At 42.0% G+C, this 24,527-nt stretch overlaps 1 long non-coding RNA gene across 1 annotated transcript; it reads left to right on the forward strand.

The window, feature by feature from the left end:
- Positions 1 to 3,073: 3,073 nt before the first annotated feature.
- On the forward strand, positions 3,074 to 19,157 carry LOC110499596. The gene is made up of 3 exons (XR_005037978.1): positions 3,074 to 3,166; positions 18,222 to 18,382; positions 18,772 to 19,157. It is a non-coding gene; the product is annotated as an uncharacterized LOC110499596 (long non-coding RNA).
- Positions 19,158 to 24,527: the final 5,370 nt, after the last annotated feature.

Genomic DNA, 24,527 nt, shown 5'->3' on the forward strand with positions numbered 1-24,527 from the left:
AGAGGAAGATCAGTATAGAGGAAGAGGAGGGTATAGGAAGAGGAGGGTAGAGGAAGGGAAATGGAAGAGGAGGTAGAGGATTATGAGGGGCGAAGAGGGTAGAGGAGGATGAAGGAAGAGGAGGATAGATGAAGAAGAGGGTGAAGGAAGAGGAAGGGGATGTGGCAGGGTAGAGGAAGAGGAAGGTAAAGGAAGAGGAGAATAGAAGAAGAGGAGGGTAGAGGAAGATGGGGTAGAAGAAGGGGAATGTTGTGGAAAAGGAAGGTAAAGGAAGGAGAGGGTAGAGGAGTGTAGAGGAGGTGGAGGAAGGTGAGGGTAGAGGAAGCGGAGGGTAGAAGAAGAGGAGGGAAGAGGAAGAGGAGAGTAAAGGAAAATGAAGGTAGGAGAGGAGGGTAGAGGAAGGGGAGTGAAAATTAGTGTTGAGGAAGAGGAGGGTATAGGAAGATCAGGGTAGAGGAAGAGGAGGATAGAGGAAGAGCAGTGTAATGGAAGATCAGGGTAGAGGAGGGTATAGGAAGAGGATGGTAGAGGAAGATGAGTGGAAGAGGAGGGTAGAGGATTATGAGGGGCGAAGAGGGTAAAGGAAGAGGTAGAGTGAAGGAAGAGGAGTGTGAAGGAAGAGGAAGGAAGGGGAAGCGGCGAATGGAAGAAGAGGATGGTAGAGGAAGATGGGGTAGAGGATGGTAGAGGAAGAGGAGAGCTGCAGGAGAGGAGGGTAGAGGAAGAGGATGGTTGTGGAAGAGGGTGGTAGAGGAAGAGGAGGGTAGAGGAGGGTAGAGGTAGAGAAGGGTATAGGTGAATAGAGGAACATAAAGTTGAGGAAGAGCAGGGTAGAGGAAGAGGAGGGTAGAGGAATAGGAAGGTTGTGGAAGAGGAGGGTAGAGGTGGTTTTAGGAAGAGGATGGTAGAGGAAGATGAAGGTAGAGGATGTGGATGGTAGTGGAAGAGGAGGTTAGAGGAAGAGGAGGATAGTGGAAGAGGAGGGTAGTGGAGGGTGGAGGAAGAAAAGGGTAGAGGAGAGGAAGAGGAGGATGGAGGAAGATGAGGTAAAGGAAGATGATGGTAGTGGAAAAGGTACATAGAGGGAGATGAGGGTATAGGAAGAGAAGGGTAAAGGAAGAGGAGGGTAGAGGAAGAGGAAGAGGAAGTAGAGGAAAATCAGTGTAGTGGAGGGTAGAGAAAGAGGAGGTAGAGGAGGAAGAGGAGGGTATAGGAAGTTAAAGGAGGGTAAAAAGGGGACAGAGGCTATCTTGGTACAGCAGTGGTATCAATGATTCAGTTCCATTCTGACCTCCCGACAGACACATCAGGTCCAAATTTGGATTTGGATCAGGTCCAAATTTGTTTTCTCTTCTCTCTCTCTCTCTCTCTCTCTCTCTCTCTCTCTCGCTCTCTACCTGATTCTCTCAACCAGCTTCACCTGGAAAGCTTTTCAAACAGTCTTGAAGGAGTTCCCATACATGCTGAGCACAAATAACACATAAGAAATCATGCAAAATTGATAAACTAATCAAAATATATTGTATATTTCAAATTCTTCAAAGTGCCACCTTTTGCCTTGATGACAGCTTTGCACCCTCTTCGCATTCTCTCAACCAGCTTCACCTGGAATGTTTTTCCAACAGTCTTGAAGGAGTTCCCACATATGCTGAGCACTTGTTGGATGTTTTTCCTTCATTCTGCGGTCCATCTCATCCCAAGCCTTCTCAATTGAAGAACAGATCAGCTCTGTTTCTCTTTCAATGTTCTAAAAAGAGAGAGTGGTGAAGTTGTTGTGAATGTGTTTACCTAAGTAAAAGCATAGGGCTGCAGTCGGAGGCTGTTTAGCTGGCGATTAGATTCTGCCAGGGCGAATCAGCCAATCTCGCGCTGTAAACAGTTTACTCCAGCTCCCATCCCACTGATGTCATTGTGCCACTGCTCGTCTTGCCATGCTCCCAATTGCTCAGCAGCCGGAGGAGACGCAGAGAGAATGTGTTCTCTGTTTTGCTGTGCTATTTCCTATCCTTTTCTTCAAACACGGTTCTCTCGCTCTCTTTCTCACACTCTTTCTGTTTTTCTATTTCTTTCTCTCTCTCTTGACAATTGTACCTGCCTCTCTCTCTCTCTCTACAACCCTATCTACCTCTCTCTCTCTCTGCCTCTCTCTATCTACCCCTCTTTCTTTCTCTCTCTTTCTATTTCTTTCTGTTGTAGAGAGAGAGGCAGATATATTATATATATATATATATATATATATATCTCTACAACCCTATCTACCTCTCTCTCTCTCTCTCTCTCTCTTTTACAACCCTATCTACCTCTCTCTCTCTCAATTGACAATTCTACCTGCCTCTCTCTCTCTCTACAATCCTATCTACCTCTCTCTCTCTGCCTCTCGCTATCTACCTCTCTTTCTCTCTTTCTATTTCTTTCTCTCTCTGCAATTCTACCTGCCTCTCCCTCTCTCTCTCTGCCTCGCTCTCTCTCTCTACAACCCTATCTACCTCTCTCTCTCTCTCTCTACATTGATATATATATATATATATATCTGCCTCTCTCTCTCTACAACCCTGTCTACCCCTCCCCCTCTCTCTCTCTCTCTCTCTCTCTCTCTCTCTCTCTCTCTCTCTCTCTCTCTCTCTCTCTCTATCTCTCTCTCCTCTCTCTCAATTCAATTCAATTCAAGGGGCTTTATTGGCATGGGAAACATGTTAACATTACCAAAGCAAGTGAGGTAGATAATATATAAAGTGAAATAAACAATAAAAATGTACCTCTCTCTCTATCTGGCTCTTTCTCAATCCCTGCAACTCTATCTGCCACTCTCTCTCTTTCGCTCTATCTACCTGCCTCTCTCTCTCTCTCTCTCACTCTGCAACCCTTTCTACCTCTCTCTCTCTCTCTCTCGCTCTCTCTCTGACTCTCTATCTACCTCTCTTTCTATTTCTTTCTCTCTCTGCAATTCTACCTGCCTCTCTCTCTCTCTCTCTCACTCTCTCTCTCTTTCTCTCTCTGTCCCGCTCTATCTACCTCTCTTTCTATTTCTTTCTCTCTCTGCAATTCTACCTACCTCTCTCTCTCTCTCTCTCTGCCTCTCTCTCTCTATATGCCTCTCTGTCTCTGCAACTCTATCTCCCTCTCCCTCTCTCTCTCACTCTAAAGGAGAGGACACTACCTTAGACTGGTAAGTGAAATACGAGTCTTTATATTTATATTATCTTATAGTGCAAATCCGAACAAATCCAGTTGTTTCAATGGTTGGATGGTATTCATTTGAGAGATTTATTAAAATATTTTCTTTGGTTGCTATATATTTATATACAGTTGAAGTCGGAAGTTAACATACACTTAGGTTGGAATCATTAAAACTAGTTTTTCATACACTCCATACATTTCTTGTTAACAAACTATAGTTTTGGCAAGTTGGTTAGGATATCTACTTTGTGCATGAAACAAGTAATTTTTCCAACAATTGTTTACAGACAGACTATTTCACTTATCATTCACTGTATCACAATTCTAGTGGGTCAGACGTTTACATACACTAAGTTGACTGTGCCTTTAAACAGCTTGGAAAATTCCAGAAAATAATGTAATGGCTTTAGAAGCTTCTAATTGACATAATTTCAGTCAATTGGAAGTGTACCTATGGATGTATATCAAGACCTACTTTCAAACTCAGTGCCTCCTTGCTGGACATCATGGGAAAATCAAAATAAATCAGCCAAGACCTCAGAAAAAGAATTGCAGACCTCCACAAGTCTGGTTCATCCTTGGGAGCAATTTCCAAACACCTGAAGGTACCACGTTCATCTATAAAAACAATAGTACGCAAGTATAAACACCATGGACCACGCAGCCATCATACCGCAAAGGAAGGAGACTCGTTCTGTCTCCTGGAGATAAACGTACTTTGGTGCGAAAAGTGCAAATCAATCCCAGAACAACAGCAAAGGACCTTGTGAAGATCCTGCAGGAAACAGGTACAAAGTATCTATATCCACAGTAAAATGAGTCCTATATTGACATAACCTGAAACGACGCTCAGCAAGGAAGAAGCCACTGCTCCAAAACCGCCATAAAAACGCCAGACTACGGTTTGCAACTGCATATGGCGACAAAGATCATACTTTTTTGAGAAATGTTCTCTGGTCTGATGAAACAAAAATACAGGTGTTTGGCAATAATGACCATCGTTACATTTGGAGGAAAAAGGGGGAGGCTTGCAAGCCGAAGAACACCATCCCAACCGTGAAGCATGGGGTTGGCAGCATCATGTTGTGGGGCTGCTTTGCTGCAGGAGGGACTGGTGCATTTCAAAAAGTAGATGGCATCATGAAGATGGAAATTATGTGGATATATTGAAGCAACATCTCAAGACATCAGTCAGGAAGTTAAATCTTGTCACGAATGGGTCTTCCAAATGGACAATGACCCCAAGCATACTTCCAAAGTTGTGGCAAAGTGGCTTAAGGACAAGAAAGTCAAGTTATTGGAGTGGCCATCACAAAGCCCTGACCTCAATCCATTAGAAAGTTTGTGGGCAGAACTGAAAAAGTGTGTGCGAGCAAGGAGGCCTAGAATCTTGACTCAGTTACACCAGCTCTGTCAGGAGGAATGGGCTAAAATTCATCCAACTTGTTGTGGGAAGCTTGTGGAAGGCTACCCAAAACGTTTGACCCAAGTTAAACAGTTTAAAGGCAATGCTACCAACCACTAATTGAGTGTATGTAAACTTCTGACCCATTGGGGTCAATGTGATGAAATAAATAAAAGCTGAAATAAATCAGTCGCTCTACTACTATTCTGACATTTCAAATTTTTTAAATAAAGTGGTGATCCTAACTGACCTAAGACGGGGAATTTTTATTCTGATTAAATGTCAGTAATTGTGAAAAACTGACTTTAAATGTGTTTGGCTAAGGTTTTGCTATGTAAACTTCCGACTTCAACTATATATATAATTATATTGAATAGCTAATGAAATATGTCTATGAATAGCAAACAATGCACTTTAAAGACACAATATGTCAAAGTCAACATACGATACACATTGGGCTGCTGACTGGTGCAGTGGTCTAACACACTGCAGTACCTGGTTCGAATCCAGGCTGCATCACAGCTGGCCGTTTTATAATTTTTATTTTTTTAACTTTGTGTGTAGTTTGTGGTGGCTGCTAACATTGGATCAGTGTTGGCTGCTAACTTGGCCCTTATCTTAAGTATTTCACTTCTGTGTTTGGAGACATTGGATCAGCATTCTTGTCGCATCTCCCGTTAGTAAATTTTATGTAGGGAAGCTAATGATCCATAATGATTGACATTCCTGGGAGTGCGTAAACGTTTATTTTTTATTAGAATAGCATTTTTATATGTTTTCTATAGTTATGTTCTTGAAAATGTATCAATTTACCAATTCGGCCACTTGGAGGCACTTGGGCAAATCGTGAAGGACACCTGGGTGACTTCATACTAAATGTCATGGAGCTTGCTAATTCTTGAAGTTATCGGTCTTAAACTTTGCACATACACTGTTGCCCTCTTGTGGACATCATTTAAATTACATCCAGCTTCCTAGCTGAATGTGTGGCTTTTCTCTTGCATTTCAAAGATGACGTTACAAAAAAAACAGCTATAATGTGTTATATTCTCCTACATTCATTTCACATTTCCACAAACTTTTAAAGAGGTTCCTTTCAAATGGTATCAAGAATATGCATATCCTTGTTTCAATGCCTGAGCTACAGGCAGTTAGATTTGGGTATGTCATTTTAGGCAAAAATGTACTATCTTTTTGTTTTCTCATGATTTGGTTGATTCTAATTGTGTTTCTTTCCTGGGGCTCTGTTTATGTTTGTGAACTGAGCCCCAGGAACAGCTTGCTTAGGGGACTATTCTACAGGTTCATCTCTCTGTAGGTGATGGATTTGTTATGGAAGGTTTGGAAATCGCTTCATTTTTGCTGGTTGTAGAATTTAACATCTCTTTTCTGTATTTAGATAATTAGCGAGTATCGTCCTAATTCTGCTCTGCTTGCATTATTTGGTGTTTTATTTTTTACACGGAAAACTTTTTCATGGAATTGTGCATGCAGAGTCTCAATTTGGTGTTTGTCCTACAACAATAAAGGTCAATGGGTTCTATAACCGATTCAAGTATTTTTTGCCAGATTTTAGTTGGTATGTCGAATTTTATCTTCCCTTTGATGGTGTAGAAGACCCTTCTTGCCTTGTCTCTCAGATCGTTCATAGCTTTGCGGAAGTTACCTGTGGTGCTGATGTTTAGGCTGAGTTATATTTTTTTGTGTGCTCTAGGGCAACGGTGTCTAGATGGAATTTGTATTTGTGGTCCTGGCAACTGGACCTTTTTTGGAACACCATTATTTTTGTCTTACTGAGATTTACTGTCATGGCCCAGGTCTAGGTGATCAAGGCAGAAGATCTAGGTGCTGCTGTAGGCCCTCCTTGGTTGGGGACAGAAGCACCAAATCATCAGCAAACAGTAGACCTTTGACTTTAGATTCTAGTAGGGTGAGGTCGGGTGCTGCAGACTGTTCTAGTGCCCTCGTCGATTTGTTTATTTATATGTTGAAGATGGGTGGGGCTCAAGCTGCATCCCTGTCTCACCCCATGTGGAAAGATATGTGTTTTTTGCCAATTTTAACTGCGCACTTGTTTGTGTACATGGATTGCATAATGTCGTATGGTTGCCAACTTGAGTCAAAAGCTTTTTTTAAATCATCAAAGCATAAGAAGACTTTGCCTTTGTTTTGGGTTGTTTGTTTGTCAATTAGGGTGTGCAAGGTGAATACTTAGTCTGTTGTACGGTCAGTTTGTAAAAAGCCAATTTGACATTTTCTCAGTTCATTGTTTTCACTGACAAAATGTACAAGTCTGCTGTTAATGATAATGCAGAGATTTTCCAAAGTTTGCTGCTAATGCATATCACACGGTAGTTATTCGGGTCAAATTGTGACTGACCGGCTCACTTTAGTCTTATGTAGCAAAATTTGAAATTTGTGTTTTTGACATTTGATAAAAGTACAGTACTCAGAGCTAGAAAATTGTATATCATATCAACAGTTGGGAAAGTTGGGAAAGTAATTCTGCTTTGAAAGTTGATAAACTTGTAACCCCACTTTTGAGAAAATAGACCTTGAATGTTTTGGTAAACCTACTGGAGAGCTCTTCTTTGTCTACACCCATTCAGCATGGTTCACACCCTCTTAAGCCTTAGCCCCGCCCATCTCTTTAAGGATTCACACATGAGGCCATGTACTAAACAACCAACGATTTGAAGACTAAAGGCTGGTTTATACTACGCCTATAGACAGTTGTCGCAGTGACATCATGAACATTGTATTCTCGTCCGACAACAAACTTGTGATTGTATTTATGAAAAAGTATGAACACAAAACTACAGGCTGCATGACATCAGCAGCCTGGTGGTCCATAATAGCATGACTAATGTATTTAACACAAATAAACCCACCCATTTTAAATGAATTTAGTATAGGTCAATCTAGCAAACCAGGCAACTAAAATAAACTTCCTAAAAAATGTTTTGGTTAGTTTCTAGCTTGTTAGCTAGCTAGCTAATTAATGTTAAGTGTAATATTTGAAGGTGTTTTATACAACAGGCCTCTGTGTGTTCTCTTTTCGACTCAATCTGCATATTTGCAATCAAACGCCCAAATTATCAGAGCTGCAGGAGTTGTGAACCGTTTTGGTTAGTTGTGTCTACTGGGGGCATATTTGGGAGGGAATGCTGTCACCTCCAGGTAGGTGTTTGTTCCACTGTGTGCTAAGATTGCCAGGTTCTTGTCAAGTTCTAGCAATTAGGTTTCCCAGACATGTCCCTGGGCCTTGAAATGGTTGATCTCCCCGTCTAAGATGGAGAAGCTGTCATCGTATAGGGAATTTATTGGGGGGATGTACTGTGCATTCGGAAAATATTCAGACCCCATGACTTTTTCTACATTTCGTTATGTTACATCATTATTCTGAAATATATTACATTGTTTTTTCCCCTCTTCAATCTATATGCAATACCAAGTAATAACAAAGCAAAAAAAGGTTTTTAGAAATGATTATACATTTATTAAAAATAAAAACTGAAATATTACATTTACAGCCTTGAGTCTTCTTGGATATGGCACACCTACCTGTATGTGGAGAGTTTCTCCCATTATTTTCTGCAGATCCTCTCAAGCTCTGTCAGGTTGGATGGGGAGTGTCGCAGCAAAGCTATTTTCAGGTCTCTCCTGAGATGTTTGATTGGGTTCAAGTCCGGGCTCTTGCTGGGACACTCAAGGACATACAGAAACTTGTCCCGAAGCCACTCCTGCGTTGTCTTGGCTGTGTGCTCAGGGTCATAGTCCTGTTGGAAGGTGAACCTTCACCCTAGTCTGAGGTTTGAGTGGTCTGGAGCAGGTTTTCGTCAAGGATCTCGCTGTACTTTACGCCGTTCATCTTTCCCTCGATCCTGACTAGTCTCCCAGTCCCTTCCACTGAAAAACATCCCCACAGCTTGATGCTGCCACCACCTACAAGCATTTCGCAACACTCGCAATAACGTCTGCTAACCATCACCATGTGTATGTGATGAATAAAATTAGATTTGATTTTGATTTGATTTGACCATGCTTCACCGTAGGGATGATGCCAGGTTTCCTCCAGATGTGTCGCTTGGCATTCAGGCCAAAGAGATCAATCTTGGTTTAATCAGCTCAAATAATCTTGTTTCTCATGATCTGAGAGTCCTTTGGGTCCTTTTGGAGAACTTGAAGCAGGCTGTCATGTGCCTTTTACTGAGGAGTGACATCCGTCTGGCCACTACCATAAAGGCCTGATTGGCGGAGTGCTGCAGAGACTGTAGTCCTTCTGGAAGGTTCTCCCTTCTCCACAGAGGAACTCAGGACCTCTGTCAGAGTCACCATTGGGTTGTTGGTCACCTCCCTGACCAAGGCCCTTCTCACCCGATTACTCAGTTTGGCCGGGCAGCCAGCTCTATCTAGGAAGAGTCTTAGTGGTTCTTCCATTTAAGAATGATGGAGGCCACTGTTTTCTTGTGGACCTTCAATGTTACATACATTTTTTGGTACCCTTCCCCAGATCTGTGCCTCGACACGATCCTGTCTCTGAGCTCTGCGGACATTTCCTTTGACCTCATGGCTTGGTTTTTGCTTTGTCATGCACTGTCAACTGTGGGATATTATATAGACAGGTGTGTGCCTTTCTAAATCATGTTCAATCAATTGAATTTACCACAGTTGGACTCCAATCCAGTTGTATAAACGTCTGAAGGATGATAAATGGAAACAGCATGCACCTGATCTCAATTTCGAGTCTCATATCAAAGGGTCTGAATACTTATGTAAGCGGTATTTATTTTTTTATTTTTTTTATACATTTGCAAAAAATTCTAAAAACCTGTTTTCTCTTTGTCATTATGTGGTATTGTGTGTAGATTGATAAGAAAAAAACATATTTAATACATTTTAGACTAAGGCTGTAAAGTAACAAAATGTGGAAAAGGTAAAGGTGTCTGAATACTTTCCAAATGAAAAGCTTTGTGTTCCATAGTGTCTTGTGTTGTTTTTGTGTGGTTTAGGCCTGGACCATTACAGTCAGTGTGAGCAGAGCATGTTAATTAAGCTTCTCATACCTCTTAGGTCACAGGATGGGGCTTGGTTGGGTGTATTAGTGGGGGTTGGGCCTGTTGCTCTGCCACGGCCTGGGCATACAGTAGTAGTCAACAGTTTGGACACACCTACTCATTCAAGGGTTTTTCTTTATTTTTTACTATTTTCTACATTGTGGAATAATAGTGAAGACATCAAAACTATGAAATAACACATATGGAATCAAGTAGTAACCAAAAAAAAGAGTTAAACAAATCAACATGTATTTTATATTTGAGATTATTCAAAGTTACCACCCTTGATGACAGCTTTGCACACTCTTGTAGAAAATAGTACAATTAAAGAAAAACCCTTGAATGAGTAGGTGTGTCCAAACCTTTGACTGGTATTGTACGTAGCAGACACTTTCATCCAAAGTGACAACATTCCACATATTTTGGCATGTGAACCCAGTGGGAATCAAACCCACAACTCTGGTCTTGCTGGTGCCATGCCTAACTGAGTCACGTTTAGGACCTCCACAATAGATCGGTACAATGCTGTACAATACAATACACGATTACAATGCAGGTGGAAGATGTATGATTTCCATCTCCATGAACTCCTGAGTGGTGCAGCGGTCTAAGGCACTGCATCTCATTGCTAGAGGAGTTTTTACAGACCCTGGTTCAATTCCAGGCTGTATCACAGTTGCACAGTTGTCCCAGCGTGGTCCAGGTTAGGGTTTGACCGGGGTAGGTCGTCATTGTAAATATGACTTGCGTAGTTAAATAAAGGTCCAATTAAAAATCGTTTAAAAAATGAGCATTCCACCCTCCTTCAGGCCATGGATCAGACCTATGTCGGGCTTGGATTCGCCATGCCAAAACGTTTTTCCCCAGGTGCATGAACAATTAACATATTTACTGCTATTTTGATGAGAACCTATGGCGAAATGCTCAAGACAGGCTTGATGCAAAATATTGCTGCTAAACATTATGTTTCTTTGATTTATTTCATTTGATTACATGATGAAAGATGTTTCCAATGATCACACTTTTGATCACACATGGGATATAAATTATGGAAATGTGATGTTTAGTCAATTTGAATAGGTAGTGCAAGTGTTGAATTGGCATTTGACAGCATTTATGCAAGATAATTATTTTAATCGACTTACAGATGTATATGAATTGTTTACAAGAAATCTTATTCTATACTAAGCTAAACTGTGCTTACAAAAACATGTTATTCCAGTAGATGAATCATCCTGTTTTCCCCTAGCGGAACTCGCAAGGCTACACTTACCCCTTCAATGCCGGCAACACATAGAAATCCTTGGTTCTGTCCCGAATAGCACAATATTCATTATATAGTGCACTACTTTTGACCACAGGGCTCTGGTAAAAAGTAGTGCCTCATGTAGGGAATAAGGTGCAATTTGGGACACAGACCTTGCTTCAATGCTATTCAAATTCCTCCCTGCAATAAACAACAAAGCTGCTCGTGTCCATACACTGTCAGCAATCACAGAACCTGAGTCATGCATGGTTGGAAAAACACGCACTTAACTGTTTCTACTGAGAAAAGTGTTCTGCAAAATAACAGCATTATTTCTACCATTTCACTCAAGTAATTGTCAAGTAATTGTCTCTGCCCATCATACAGATTGTAATAATTGTCATAAGCCATCACAGAAATGGACCAATTGTCAAGTGTTATAACTCAATTCAAATGGTTAATTCATTTTCAAACCATTTACTATGTGAAAATGACACCCCTGCTCCAATGACAAAAATAGACTATTTCATCATCAGATCAGATCCTGGAACACAGGCTAAGAAGAGGGGAGGTTTTGTGACTGTGTGTGTTTCCTTCTGTGTACATTAATCATGATTAGCCAGGGAGTGAACCGAGTCCTGCAGCACCACATTGTTTGAGATGTCTGGGAGGGTAGGAGGAGCAGGAGCTGAGGGAGGAGGGTGAGGGAGAGGGAAGTGGTGCAGAAGGAGAGGAGGAGGAGGAAGGTGGAGGAGGAGGATGTGCTAGGTGGTGAAGGAGGAGAAGAGGGTAGGGTGCCGCAGCCTCAAGTCAGATGTGTTTACTGCTGCGTCTCACACACACACACACACACACACACAAGTCACTGCAGCTCTGTCCTGTCTGCCATGCCTAACGGAGTTGTACATCTCTCAGCCAGCCAGCCAAGCAGCGACCTGTCCAGCACCCACTCTCCCCCTGCCTCCTAATGATAGCCTTCCCCTGAGGTACCAGGAGGGAATTTTTTTTTAAAGAGATTCAGGTGGAGGAAAAAAGAAGGGTGAGGATAAGAAGGAAAAAAGGAGGCTCACGCACTCTCCTGCCTCCTAATGATAGCCTTCCCCTGAGGTACCAGGATGGATTTTTTTTTTTAAAGAGATGCAGGTGGAGGAAAAAAGAAGAGTGAGGATAAGAAGGAAGAAAGGAGGCTCACACTCTTCTCTCCTGCTCCACTAATGATCGCTTCCCCCTGCGGTTCTAGGAAAAGGAGGGAGGACGGGAGGTGAGAGGAAGCGGTGGTGGTGCTGGGGGGGTGGTGGAATGTGGAGGAGTAGGGGAGGACGCAGAGGTGGATGAGGAGGAGGAGGATGTGAAGTGGGTGGAAGAGAGGAGAAGGAAGAGGTAGAAGTGGATGAGAGGATGAGCAGAGAGGAGGTAGGGTGGAGGAGGGGTGGAGGAGGAGGAGGAGGTGGTGGTAGAAAAGACGGTGGAGGAGGTGATATAGGAGGAGAAGGAGGAGGAGGTGATCTGCATCGCTTCTCGCTCACCCTCTCACACTTAAGCCCTGTTTATACCTGGTTCTAACATGCATCTTCTGTCCTGATCCTGTCCAAATGTTGATTGTGCCCACATTTTTTGAAAGGTGTAGACAATCAAAAGATACATTGTGATCAGATCATCCTGCCCAACTACGGAGTGTAGTCAGACGCATTGTGTCCGGCTATCTTACAAGTGATGACAGATCTGGACAGAGAAACCATTGAAATTTGTATTATTATGCCCTCTAAAATCATCAACAGATGGCACCATTGACTGATTACATCAATATGTGTCTTATAATAAATAAATAAATAAAACATTTAAAGAATAGCTGTGAACTAATTTGCATAAAGGAAGAGACAATGTAATCTTGTCTCTTAGTCACAATGCAGACACAGTGGACAGATAAGAGAAACATTTTAATACCATTTCTGAAAATGTGGGCACAATCAGAATGTGGAAAAGATCAGGAAAAAAGACCCATGTTTACACCAGGTATAAACAGGGCTAGAATGTCTGACACCTTTCTGCTGTCTCTTACGATGTGGATCCTCTCGAAAAATGTAGGCGCTTCATCGGTAATGACATCAGTGTCGTTGAATCACATACTTGTGGTATTTCATGCTTGAAACAATTAATATATATTCATGCTTGTTATTTTCGTTAATTAGGAGGTAGAAACATTATAAACTGTGCATTGGACAAAAAACTGTGTTATTCAAGGGGAATTGATAGTGTTTTAGCAACATTAAATCTTAATCAAATCTGTTCATATACACCCCCAGGAAGAATATGACACCTTTTTTCTGACAAGCGAGCACCTAGATATGGTCATTTTCACGTTTTCATATGACATTATAGTAAGACATTTGTCAAGATTCTATAGCATCGGAAAGCCGGTGTGTGTTTGTTTTCAGCAAACTTAACGTGTAAATAGTTGTATGAACAAAACAAGAATCAACAACTGAGACATAAACTGAACCAGTTCCACAGACATGTGACTTATAGAAATTGAATAATGTGTCCCTGAGCAAAGGGTCAAAATCAAAAGTAACAGTCAGTATGCAGATGCAGATGCAGATGCAGTGCATCTCCTCCTCATGGACTGCACCAGATTTGCCAGTTCTTGCTGTGAGATGTTACCCCACTCTTCCACCAAGGCACCTGCAAGTTCCCAGACATTTCTGGGGGGAATGGCCCGAATGGCCCTAGCCCTCACCCTCCGATCCAACAGGTCCCAGACGTGCTCAATGGGATTGAGATCCGGGCTCATCGCTGCCATGTTGCAGGAAATCACACACAGAATGAGCAATATGGCTGGTAGCATTGTCATGCTGGAGGGTCATGTCAGGATGAGCCTGCAGGAAGGGTACCACATGAGGGAGGAGGATGTCTTCCCTGTAACGCACAGTGTTGAGATTGCCTGTAATGACAACAAGCTCAGTCCGATGATGCTGTCACACACCGCCCCAGACCATGATGGACCCTATACCTCCAAATTGATCCCGCTCCATAGTACAGGCCTTGGTGTAATGCTCATTCCTTTGACGATAAACGTGAATCCAACCATCCGACAAAACCATGACTCGTCAGTGAAGAGCACTTTTTGCCAGTCCTGTCTGGTCCAGCGACGGTGGGTTTGTGCCCATAGGCGACGTTGTTGCTGGTGATGTCTGTTGAGGACCTGCCTACAACAGGCCTACAAGCCCTAAGTCCAGCCTCTCTCAGCCTATTGTGGATAGTCTGAGCACTGATGGAGGGATTGTGCATTCCTGGTGTAACTCGGGCAGTTGTTATTTCCATCCTGTACCTGTCCCACAGGTGTGATGTTTGGATGTACCGATCCTATGCAGGTGTTGTTACATGTGGTCTGCCACTGCGAGGACAATCAGCTGTCCGTCCTGTCTACCTGTAGCGCTGTCTTAGGCGTCTCACAGTACGGCCATTGCAATTTATTGCCCTGGCCACATCATGCCTCCTTGCAGCATTTCTAAGGCACATTCACGTAGATGAGCAGGGACCCTGGGCATCTTTCTATTGGTGTTTTTCAGAGTCTGTAGAAAGGCCTCTTTAGTGTACTAAGTTTTCCCAACTGTGACCTTAATTGCCTACCCTCTGTAAGCTGTTAGTGTCTTAATTCTTATGGCTTAGATCCCGCTAACGGGATCGATATGACAACAGCCAGTGAAAGTGCAGTGCGCCAAATTCAAAACAACAGAAATCTCATAATTCAAATTCCTCAAACATACAAGTATTTTCAAACCATTTTAAAGATAAACTTGTTGTTAATCCCACCACAGTGTCCGATTTCAAAAAGGCTTTACGACGAAAGCACACCAAACGATTATGTTAGGTCTGCACCTAGTTACAGAAAAACACAGCCATATTTCCAGCCAAAGAGAGGAGTCACAAAAAGCAGAAATAGAGAGTGAATGAATCACTAACCTTTGATGATCTTCATCAGATGACACTCATAGGACTTCATGTTACACAATACATGTATGTTTTGTTCGATAAAGTTCATATTTATATCCAAAAATCTCAGTTTACATTGGCGCGTTACGTTCAGTAATGTTTTGCTTCCAAAACATCCAGTGATTTTGTAGAGAGCCACATCAATTTACAGAAATACTCATCATATAGGTTGATGAAAATACAAGTGTTATGCATGGAACTTTTTGATAAACTTCTCCTCAATGCAACCTCTGTGTCAGATTTCAAAAAAGCTTTACCGAAAAAGCACACCATGCAATAATCTGAGTACAGCGCTCAGAGACCAAAACAACCATACAGATACCCGCCATGTTGTGGAGTCAAAAGAAGTCAGAAATAGCATTATAAATATTCACTTTCCTTTGATGATCTTCATCAGAATGCACTCCCAGTAATCCCAGATCCACAATAAATGTTTAATTTGTTCGATAAAGTCCATCACCAAATACCTCCTTTTTGTTCGCGTGTTTAGTACACAATCCAATCTCACAACGCGCGGGCAAGTCCAAGCGAAAGTTCAGACAAAAAGTCCCGTTACAGTTCGTAGAAACAATTCAAACGAAGTACAAAATCAATCTTTAGAATGTTTTTATCACAAATATTCAATAATGTTTCAAGGGGAGAATTCCTTTGTCTGTAGAAATGCAATGAAACAGAGCTAACTATCATGTGAGCACACGTGATCAGCTCATGGCACTCTGGCAGACCTCTGACTCATTCAGCTCTCATTCCCCGCTCCTTCACAGTAGAAGCATCAAACAAGGTTTTAAAGACTGGTGACATCTAGTGGAAGCCTTAGGAAGTGCAATATGACTCCATAGACACTCTATATTCAATAGGCAATGACTTGAAAAACTACAAACCTCACTTCCTGGTTGGATTTTATCTCAGGTTTTTGCCGCCAAATATGAGTTATGCTATACTCACAGACATCATTCAAACAGTTTTAGAAATTCAGAGTGTTTTCTATCCAAATCTACTAATGCTATGCATATATTAGTAACTGGGCCTGAGTAGCAGGCAGTTTACTCTGGGCACCTTATTCACCCAAGCTACTCAATACTGCCCCCAGCCATAAGAAGTTTTAATGACCATTCCACAGGTGCATGTTCATTAATTGTTTATGGTTCATTGAACAAGCATGGGAAACAGTGTTTAAACCGTTTACAATGAAGTTATTTTGATTTTTACGAATTATCTTTGAAAGACAGGGTCTTTTATTGCTGAGTTTGTATATACAGTACCAGTCAAAAGTTTGAAAAACTTACTCATTCAAGGGTTGTTCTTTATTTGTACTATTTTCTACATTGTAGAATAATAGTGAAGACATCAAAACTATGAAATAACAGATATGGATTTATGTAGTAACCAAAAAAGTGTTAAACAAATCACAATATAATTTATAATTTGAATCTTAAAAGTAGCCACCATTTGCCTTGATGACAGCTTTGCACACTCTTTGCATTCTCTCATCCAGCTTCATGAGGAATGATTTTCTTTCACTCTGTTGCCAAAATCATCCCAAACCATCTCAATTGGGTTGATGTCGGTAAATGTGGAGGCCAGGTCATCTGATGCAACACTCTTCTTGGTCAAATAGCTCTTACACAGCCTGGAGGTGTGTTTTGGGTAATTGTCCTGTTGAAAAACAAATGATAGTCCCACTAAGCGCAAACCAGATGGGATGGCTTAACGCTGCAGAATGCTGTGGTAGCCAAGCTGGTTGAGTGTGCCTTGAATTCTAATTAAATCATTGACCGTGTCAACAGCAAAGCACCCCAACACCATCACACCTCTTCCTCCATTCTTCATAGTGGGAACCACACATGCGGAGATCATCTGTTCACCTACTCTCTATCTCACAAAGACACAGCGGTTGGAAATAAAAATCTCACATTTGGACTCATCAGACCAAAGGACAGATTTCCACTGCTCTATTGTCCATTGCTTGTGTTTCTTGGCCCAAGCAAGTCTCTTCTTCACAATGATGTCCTTTAATAGTGGTTTCTTTGCAGCAATTCAACCATGAAGGCCTGATTCACGCAGTCTTGCAGTTAATGTTGAGATGTGTCTGTTACTTTGGGCTGCAATCTGAGGCTGGTAACTCTAATGAACATATCCTCTGCAGGAGAGGTAACTCTGGTTTCTCCTTTTTCTGTGGCAGTCCTCATGAGAAACATTTTCATTATAACGCTTGATGGTTTTTGCAACTGCACTTGAAGAAATGTTCAAAGTTCTTGAAATTTTCCGCATTGACTGATCTTCATGTCTTCAAGTAATGACGGACTGTCGTTTCTCTTTGCTTATTTGTTATATTTGTTCTTGCTATAATATGAACTTGGTATTTACCAAGTAGGGCTATCTTCTGTATTCCATCCCTACCTTGTCACAACACAACTGATTGGCTCAAACGCATTAAGAAGGAAGGAAATTCCACAAACTAACTTTTAACAAGGCACATTAATTGGAAGCATTCATGAAGCTGGTTGAGAGAATGCCAAGAGTGTGCAACGCTGTCATCAAGGCAAATGGTGGCTTCTTTGAAGAACTCAAAATCTAAAATTAATTTTGATGTGTTTTACACTTTTTTGGTTACTACATGATTCCATATGTGTTGGAGTTGTGATGCCTTCGCTAGTATTCCTTAATGTCTAAACCTTTGACTTGTACTGTAATGTAATGTACTGTGTATATATATATATATATATATATATATATATATATATATATATATACACATATATATATATATATATATATACACTACCAATATACAGTAACAGTCAAAGTTTTCTACATTGTAGAATATATATATATTTCCTGAGCTTTCTTATATCTCCTAGATATAGGACAAACACTTCAAAACCTTATTCCTGTGTTTTTTACCATTTATGAATGTGCTATTCAACATGTTCCTATGGGCTGTAGTTGTAAAGGCCAAATTCAATATTTGATTAATATTTTTTAAATATATTTGTTTGATACCTAAAGCGGTCTTAAAATTGCAAATCAAATAGCTAAATGATCCATGCTATGACCTTCTTAAATCAATTCCATATCAGCTTAGAAGGAAGTAATTGAAGTGAAAGAGAAAGGAAATAGAGCACACACACAGTGACTCTGAGACCCTTGAGTGTTCCAGGTCGTCTGCAATGCCTGCTTTTTCTCTCACCACTCGGCTGCACAGCCCCAGGCTTTACTGAAAACACTTGTGATAGTCTCCCTGTTATGTCTATTGATTTCTATGTCTCTCTCTCTCATACTACTTTTTCTTCTGCTACCACTTTCTTCTCTTTGTTATCCTTTCCCTTTCTCTGTTTTCAAGTGTATGTGTATGCGTGCATGTGTGTGTGTGTACCCTTTTGTGCTAAAATAAAGGTGGCATCTGTGGTTCTGATGCCATGTCCCTCTGACTGCGTGGTGGTGAGGAGCACAGTCACCTTGGCTTGGAGTTGGCGGCAGTTGCATATCAGTCGGTCATCAGGGGTGAGTGTGTTGAATTTTAAGTTTCCTCCTCTTGCTTGCTAAATAAATACAATTTCAAATGAAATTTCGTCTGGTACAGGGAGGATCTTTTAACTGGTCCAGGATATCAGCTGGCCCAGTTATCAGGAGTATGGTGCACATTTTAGGACACCCTCAAGAGACTTAATTTGATACGTGGTCAAGGTAAACCAATAGTGTGGTCCTGGAAGAATTAATTCACACCAAAATGGATATATTTGGTAATTTGCAGTACCGTACTGTAGACACTAGCTAAACAAGCATTAACAACAATGCAAACCCTCAGAAGACTTGGAAACCATTGGGGAGATTGCATGTCTTCATATAAAGTTTTTCGTCTGACTCGTGAATGTGACTTTGTTTTGTTTCAGCCAGCTGTTCTTCAGGCCTCCCATGCTCCCCTGGTTGTTCCACCCATCTGCCCCCCTGAAGGGGAACATCCACGGCTTCTTTAAAAACACACAAATACACAACAACTAAGTAAACACCATCTGAGAGAATACCTGATTGGCTCCCTTGGCATTTTGAGCTGCTTTATTTGATTGGCTGCTTATTACATTTTGGTATACAGTAAAATATTGTTTATTGTTGTGTAAATGTACCTAAATGTACCTAAAGATGTAAACTAATTATCGAAATGCTATTGTAGGTACAATCTTTAATGCTGTAAAAACAATTATGATATATACCCATTGATTTTTGGAAGAATATAACTTAGAAATGCCTTGCAAGGGGCTGCCTTTGGCTGAAAAACAAATTACAGATAGTGCCTTTAATGTTGTGTCAAACTCCTCATTCTTTCACAGTTTTTTTTGTCACATTGTCTGGTTAGGAGCAGCAGACATGCTGTGGGAGCATGGGAGACCTGTATCCCTTGCAATATATACTATATTCTTCACTTCCATGAATATTAATGGATTTGTGGCTTCGAAGAATTCCTCCAGTACTGCACATGGCATTAATATGTGCAGTGACATGTAATCCATACAGCCAGGTCACCTGTAATATAAACTAGTATTTGACATCCATCCCTGTTTGAGGGCGTCGGGAGATAAAATGGAAACCGGTCACTAGGGGCTACAGTGAGCGCTGCTACTTTTCACGTAAGCATCTGCCTCTGGTGCCAAAGGTTGAACGTTCGAATCCAGTGATAGAAAATGTTTTTGGAGATTTTTGTTTTAAGCCTATACCAAACCCTTACCTTAACCATTCCGAGTTCATGCCTAAACTTAACCCTATCTTTAAAAATTCTGAGGTAATGCCTAAACTTAACCTTAAACACTTTGACATTTTACATTTGTAAGGGGTTAAATGGAGATTATTGAGACCCATTCAGATTCACTGTGAGGGGTTAAACAGAGATTATTGAGACCCATTCAGATTCACTGTGAAGGGTTAAACAGAGATTATTGACACCCATTCAGATTCACTGTGAGGGGTTAAACAGAGATTATTGAGACCCATTCAGATTCACTGTGAGGGGTTAAACAGAGATTATTGACACCCATTCAGATTCACTGTGAAGGGTTAAACAGAGATTATTGAGACCCATTCAGATTCACTGTGAGGGTTTAAACAGAGATGATTGACACCCATTCAGATTCACTGTGAGGGGTTAAACAGAGATTATTGAGACCCATTCAGATTCACTGTGAGGGGTTAAACAGAGATTATTGAGACCCATTCAGATTCACTGTGAGGGTTTAAACAGAGATTATTGAGACCCATTCAGATTCACTGTGAGGGGTTAAACAGAGATGATTGACACCCATTCAGATTCACTGTGATGGGTTAAACAGAGATTATTGAGACCCATTCAGATTCACTGTGAGGGGTTAAACAGAGATTATTGAGACCCATTCAGATTCACTGTGAGGGGTTAAACAGAGATTATTGAGACCCATTCAGATTCACTGTGAGGTGTTAAACAGAGATTATTGAGACCCATTCAGATTCACTGTGAGGGGTTAAACAGAGATTATTGACACCCATTCAGATTCACTGTGAGGGGTTAAACGAGGCTAAAGTGTGTCCCAAATGGCACCCTAGTCCCTATATAGTGCATTACTTTTGACGAGGGCCCATAGGGAAGTGCAATGCGTAGGAAATTGTGTGCCATTTGGTGACCGAGCCTCCACACTGTGGAGCACATACACACACACATACACATACACATACACACACGCACACACGCACACACGCACACAAACACATACACACACATATACACACACACACACTCAGCCCAGGGTCTTATGTGTAGAGCCGTCTTATCTGCTACTATCTGTGCCGCTCAGATGGTCCATAATTGGGGTCTAAATCTTCAAAAGAAACCCCTTGGGAGCCCCAGACACAAAGAAGAGAAGACACACACACGCACACTCAAACACCTCTGTCTGACAAAAACACACACCGCCCCACCCCCTCCCCCCACATATACACATCTCACACACGTATTTCATACGTGGTGATGCTTGATCAGAGGGTGACCGTAGGGAGGCCCGATCCATTGATCAAACTATGCTTTAACCTCAAAACGGGATAAGAAGGCTGAGCGTAGAGGCTGTCATGCTGGGCGCCTGACTGCTACCTTTGGAAGAGCGTTGTAGAGGGATACCAGCCAGGAGATCTGAACCAAAGACATGGTAGATATCACACACATTCTCTCTTGTGCACACACACACATCACACACACACATCACACACACACACACACACACACACACACACACACACACACACACACACACACACACACATACACATACACATACACATACACATACACATACACATACACACACACACACACACACATTTCACCTTTATTTAACCAGGTAGGCTAGTTGAGAACAAGTGTTCATTTACAAATGCGACCTGGCCAAAATAGAGCAAAGCAGTGCGACACAAACAACAACACAGAGTTACACATGGGATAAACAAATGTACAGTTAATAACACAATAGAAAAAAAGAAAGTCTATATACAGTGTGTGCAAATGACTTGAGGAGGTAAGGCAATAAAAAGGCCATAGTAGCAAGTAACTACAATTTAGCAAATTAACTCTGGATTGATAGATGTGCAGATGAGGATGTGCAAGTATAAATACTGGTGTGCAAAAGAGCAGAAAATAAAATAAAAACAATATGGGGATGAGGTAGGCAGATTGGATGGGCTGTTTACAGAGGGGCTATGTACAGCTGCAGCGATCAGTTAGCTGTTCGGATAGATGATGTTTAAAGTTAGTGAGGGAAATATAAGTCTCCAGTTTAAGCGATTTTTGCAATTCGTTCCAGTCATTGGCAGCAGAGAACTGGAAGGAAAGGTGGCCAAGGGAGGTGTTGGCTTTGGGGAGGACCAGTGAGATATACCTGCTGGAGCGCATGCTATAAGTGGGTGTTGTTATCGTGACCAGTGAGCTGAGATAAGGCAGAGCTTTACCTAGCAAAGACTTCTAGATGACCTGGAGCCTGGGTCTGGCGACGAATATGTAGCGAGTGCCAGCCGATTAGAGCATACAGGTCGCAGTGATGGGTGGTATACCCTCTGCCCTGGACACCATATGTGAATTGATTGCCCCCCATCTATCTTCTGAGCTCGTGCTGCTAGGTGACCTAAACTGGGACATGCTTAACACACTGGCCATCCTACAATCTAAACATGATGCCTTCAATCTCACGCAACTTATCAATGAACCTATCAGGTACATCCCCAAATCTGTAAACACGGGCACCCTCATAGATATCATCCTAACTAACTCGCCCTCCAAATAAACCTCTGCTGTTTTCAACCAAGATCTCATCGATCACTGCCTCATTGCCTGCATCAGTAATGGGTCTGCGGTCAAACGACCACCCCTCATCATTGTCAAACGCTCCCTAAAACATTTATGCAAACAGGCCTTTCTAATTGACCTGGCCGGGGTATCCTGGAATGACATTGACCTCATCCCGTCAGTAGAGGATGCCTGGTAATTCTTTAAAAGTGCCTTCCTCACCATCTTAAAGTAGCATGCTCAATTAAAAAAATGTAGAACTATGAATAGATATAGCCCTTGGTTCACTCCAGACCTGTCTGCCCTTGACCAGCACAAAACATCCTGTGGCGTTCTGCATTAGCATCGAATAGCCCCCTTTTTAGGGTAGTTAGGAACCAATATACACAGGCAGTTAGGAAAGCTAAGGCTAGCTTTTTCAAAAAGACATTTGCAACCTGTAGTACAAACTAAAAAAAGTTCTGGGACACTGTAAAGTCCATGGAGAATAAGAGCACCTCCTCCCAGCTGCCCACTGCTCTGAGGCTAGGAAACACTGTCACTACCGATAAATCCACAATAATTGAGAATTTCAATAAGCATTTTCCTACAGCTGGCCATGCTTCCACCTGGCTACCCTTACCCCTGCGCTCCCCACAGCAACTCGCCCAAACCTCCCCCACTTCTCCTTCACTCAAATCCAGATTTGACTTCACAGTGCCATCCGTTTAGTCCCCAAAGCCCCATATACTACCCGCCACTGCGACCTGTATGATCTCGTTGGCTGGCCCTCGCTTCATACTCGTTGCCAAACCCACTGGCTCCAGGTCATCTACAAGTCTCTGCTAGGTAAAGCCCCGCCTTATCTTAGCTCACTGGTCACCATAGCAGCACCACCCGTAGCACGCGCTCCAGCAGGTATATCTCACTGGTCACTGGTCACCCTCAAAGCCAATTCTTCCTCTCCTTCCATTTCTCTGCTGCCAATGACTGGTACGAACTGCAAAAATCTCTGAAGCTGGATACTCTTCCCTGCCTCACTAGCTTTAAGCCCCAGCTGTCAGAGCAGCTCACAGATCACTGCACCTGTACATACTGTAGCTCATCTGTAAATAGCCCATCCAATCTACCTCATCACCATACCGAATTTATTTATTTATTTATCTTGCTCCTTTGCACTCCAATATTTCAACTTGCACATTCATCTTCTGCACATCCTACCATTCCAGTGTTTAATTGCTATATTGTAATTACTTTGCCACCATGGCCTATTTATTTCCTTACCTCTCTTATCCTACCTCATTTGCACATGTCGTATATAGATTTTTCTACTGTATTATTGATTGTATGTCTATTTATTCAATGTGTAACTCTGTGTTGTTGTTTGTGTCAAACTGCTTTGCTTTATCTTGGCCAGGTTGCAGTTGCAAATGAGAACGTGTTCTCAACTAGCCTACCTGGTTAAATAAAGGTGAAATAAAACAAAAAATAAATGGAGCTTTGGTGACAAACCGGATGGCACTGTGACAGACTGCATCCAGTTTGCTGTGTAGAGTGTTGGAGGCCGAAGTCGAGGATCGGTAGGATAGTCAGTTTTACGAGGGTATGTTTGTCTGCGTGAGTGAAGGAGGCTTTGTTGCGGAATAGAAAGCCGATTCTAGATTTAATTTTGGATTGGAGATGTTTAATATGAGTCTGGAAGGAGAGTTTACAGTCTAGCCAGACACCTAGTTATTTGTAGTTGTCCACATATTCTAAGTCAGAGCCGTCCAGAGTAGTGATCCTAGTCAGGTGGGCGGGTGCGGGCAGCGAACGGTTCAAAAGCATGCATTTAGTTTTACTAGCGTTTTAAGAGCCGTTAGAGGCCACGGAAGGAGTGTTGTATGGCATCGAAGCTCGTTTGGAGGTTTGTTAACACAGTGTCCAAAGAAGGGCCAGATGTATACATAATAGTGTTGTCTGTGTAGAGGTGGATCAGGGAATCACCAAGAGCGACATCGTTGATATGTACAGAGAAGAGAGTCGGGCCGAGAATTGAGCCCTGTGGCAACCCCATAGAGACTGCTAGTGGTCAGGATAACAGGCCCTCCTATTTGAGACACTAAACTCTGTCTGAGAACTAGTTGATGAACCAGGCGAGGCAGTCATTTGAGAAACCAAGGCTGTTGAGTCTGCCGATAAGAATACGTTGATTGACAGAGTTGAAAGCCTTGTCCAGGTCAATGAAGACGGCGGCGCAGTACAATCTTTTATTTATTGCGGTTATGATATCGTTTAGTACCTTGAGCGTGGCTGAGGTGCACCCATGACCAGCTCGGAAACCGAATTGCACAGTGGAGAAAGTACGGTACGAGAAAGTACGGTGGGATTCGA

Source organism: Oncorhynchus mykiss, chromosome 20 (assembly GCF_013265735.2).
Source record: "Oncorhynchus mykiss isolate Arlee chromosome 20, USDA_OmykA_1.1, whole genome shotgun sequence".
NCBI classification, from domain to species: Eukaryota; Metazoa; Chordata; class Actinopteri; order Salmoniformes; family Salmonidae; genus Oncorhynchus; species Oncorhynchus mykiss.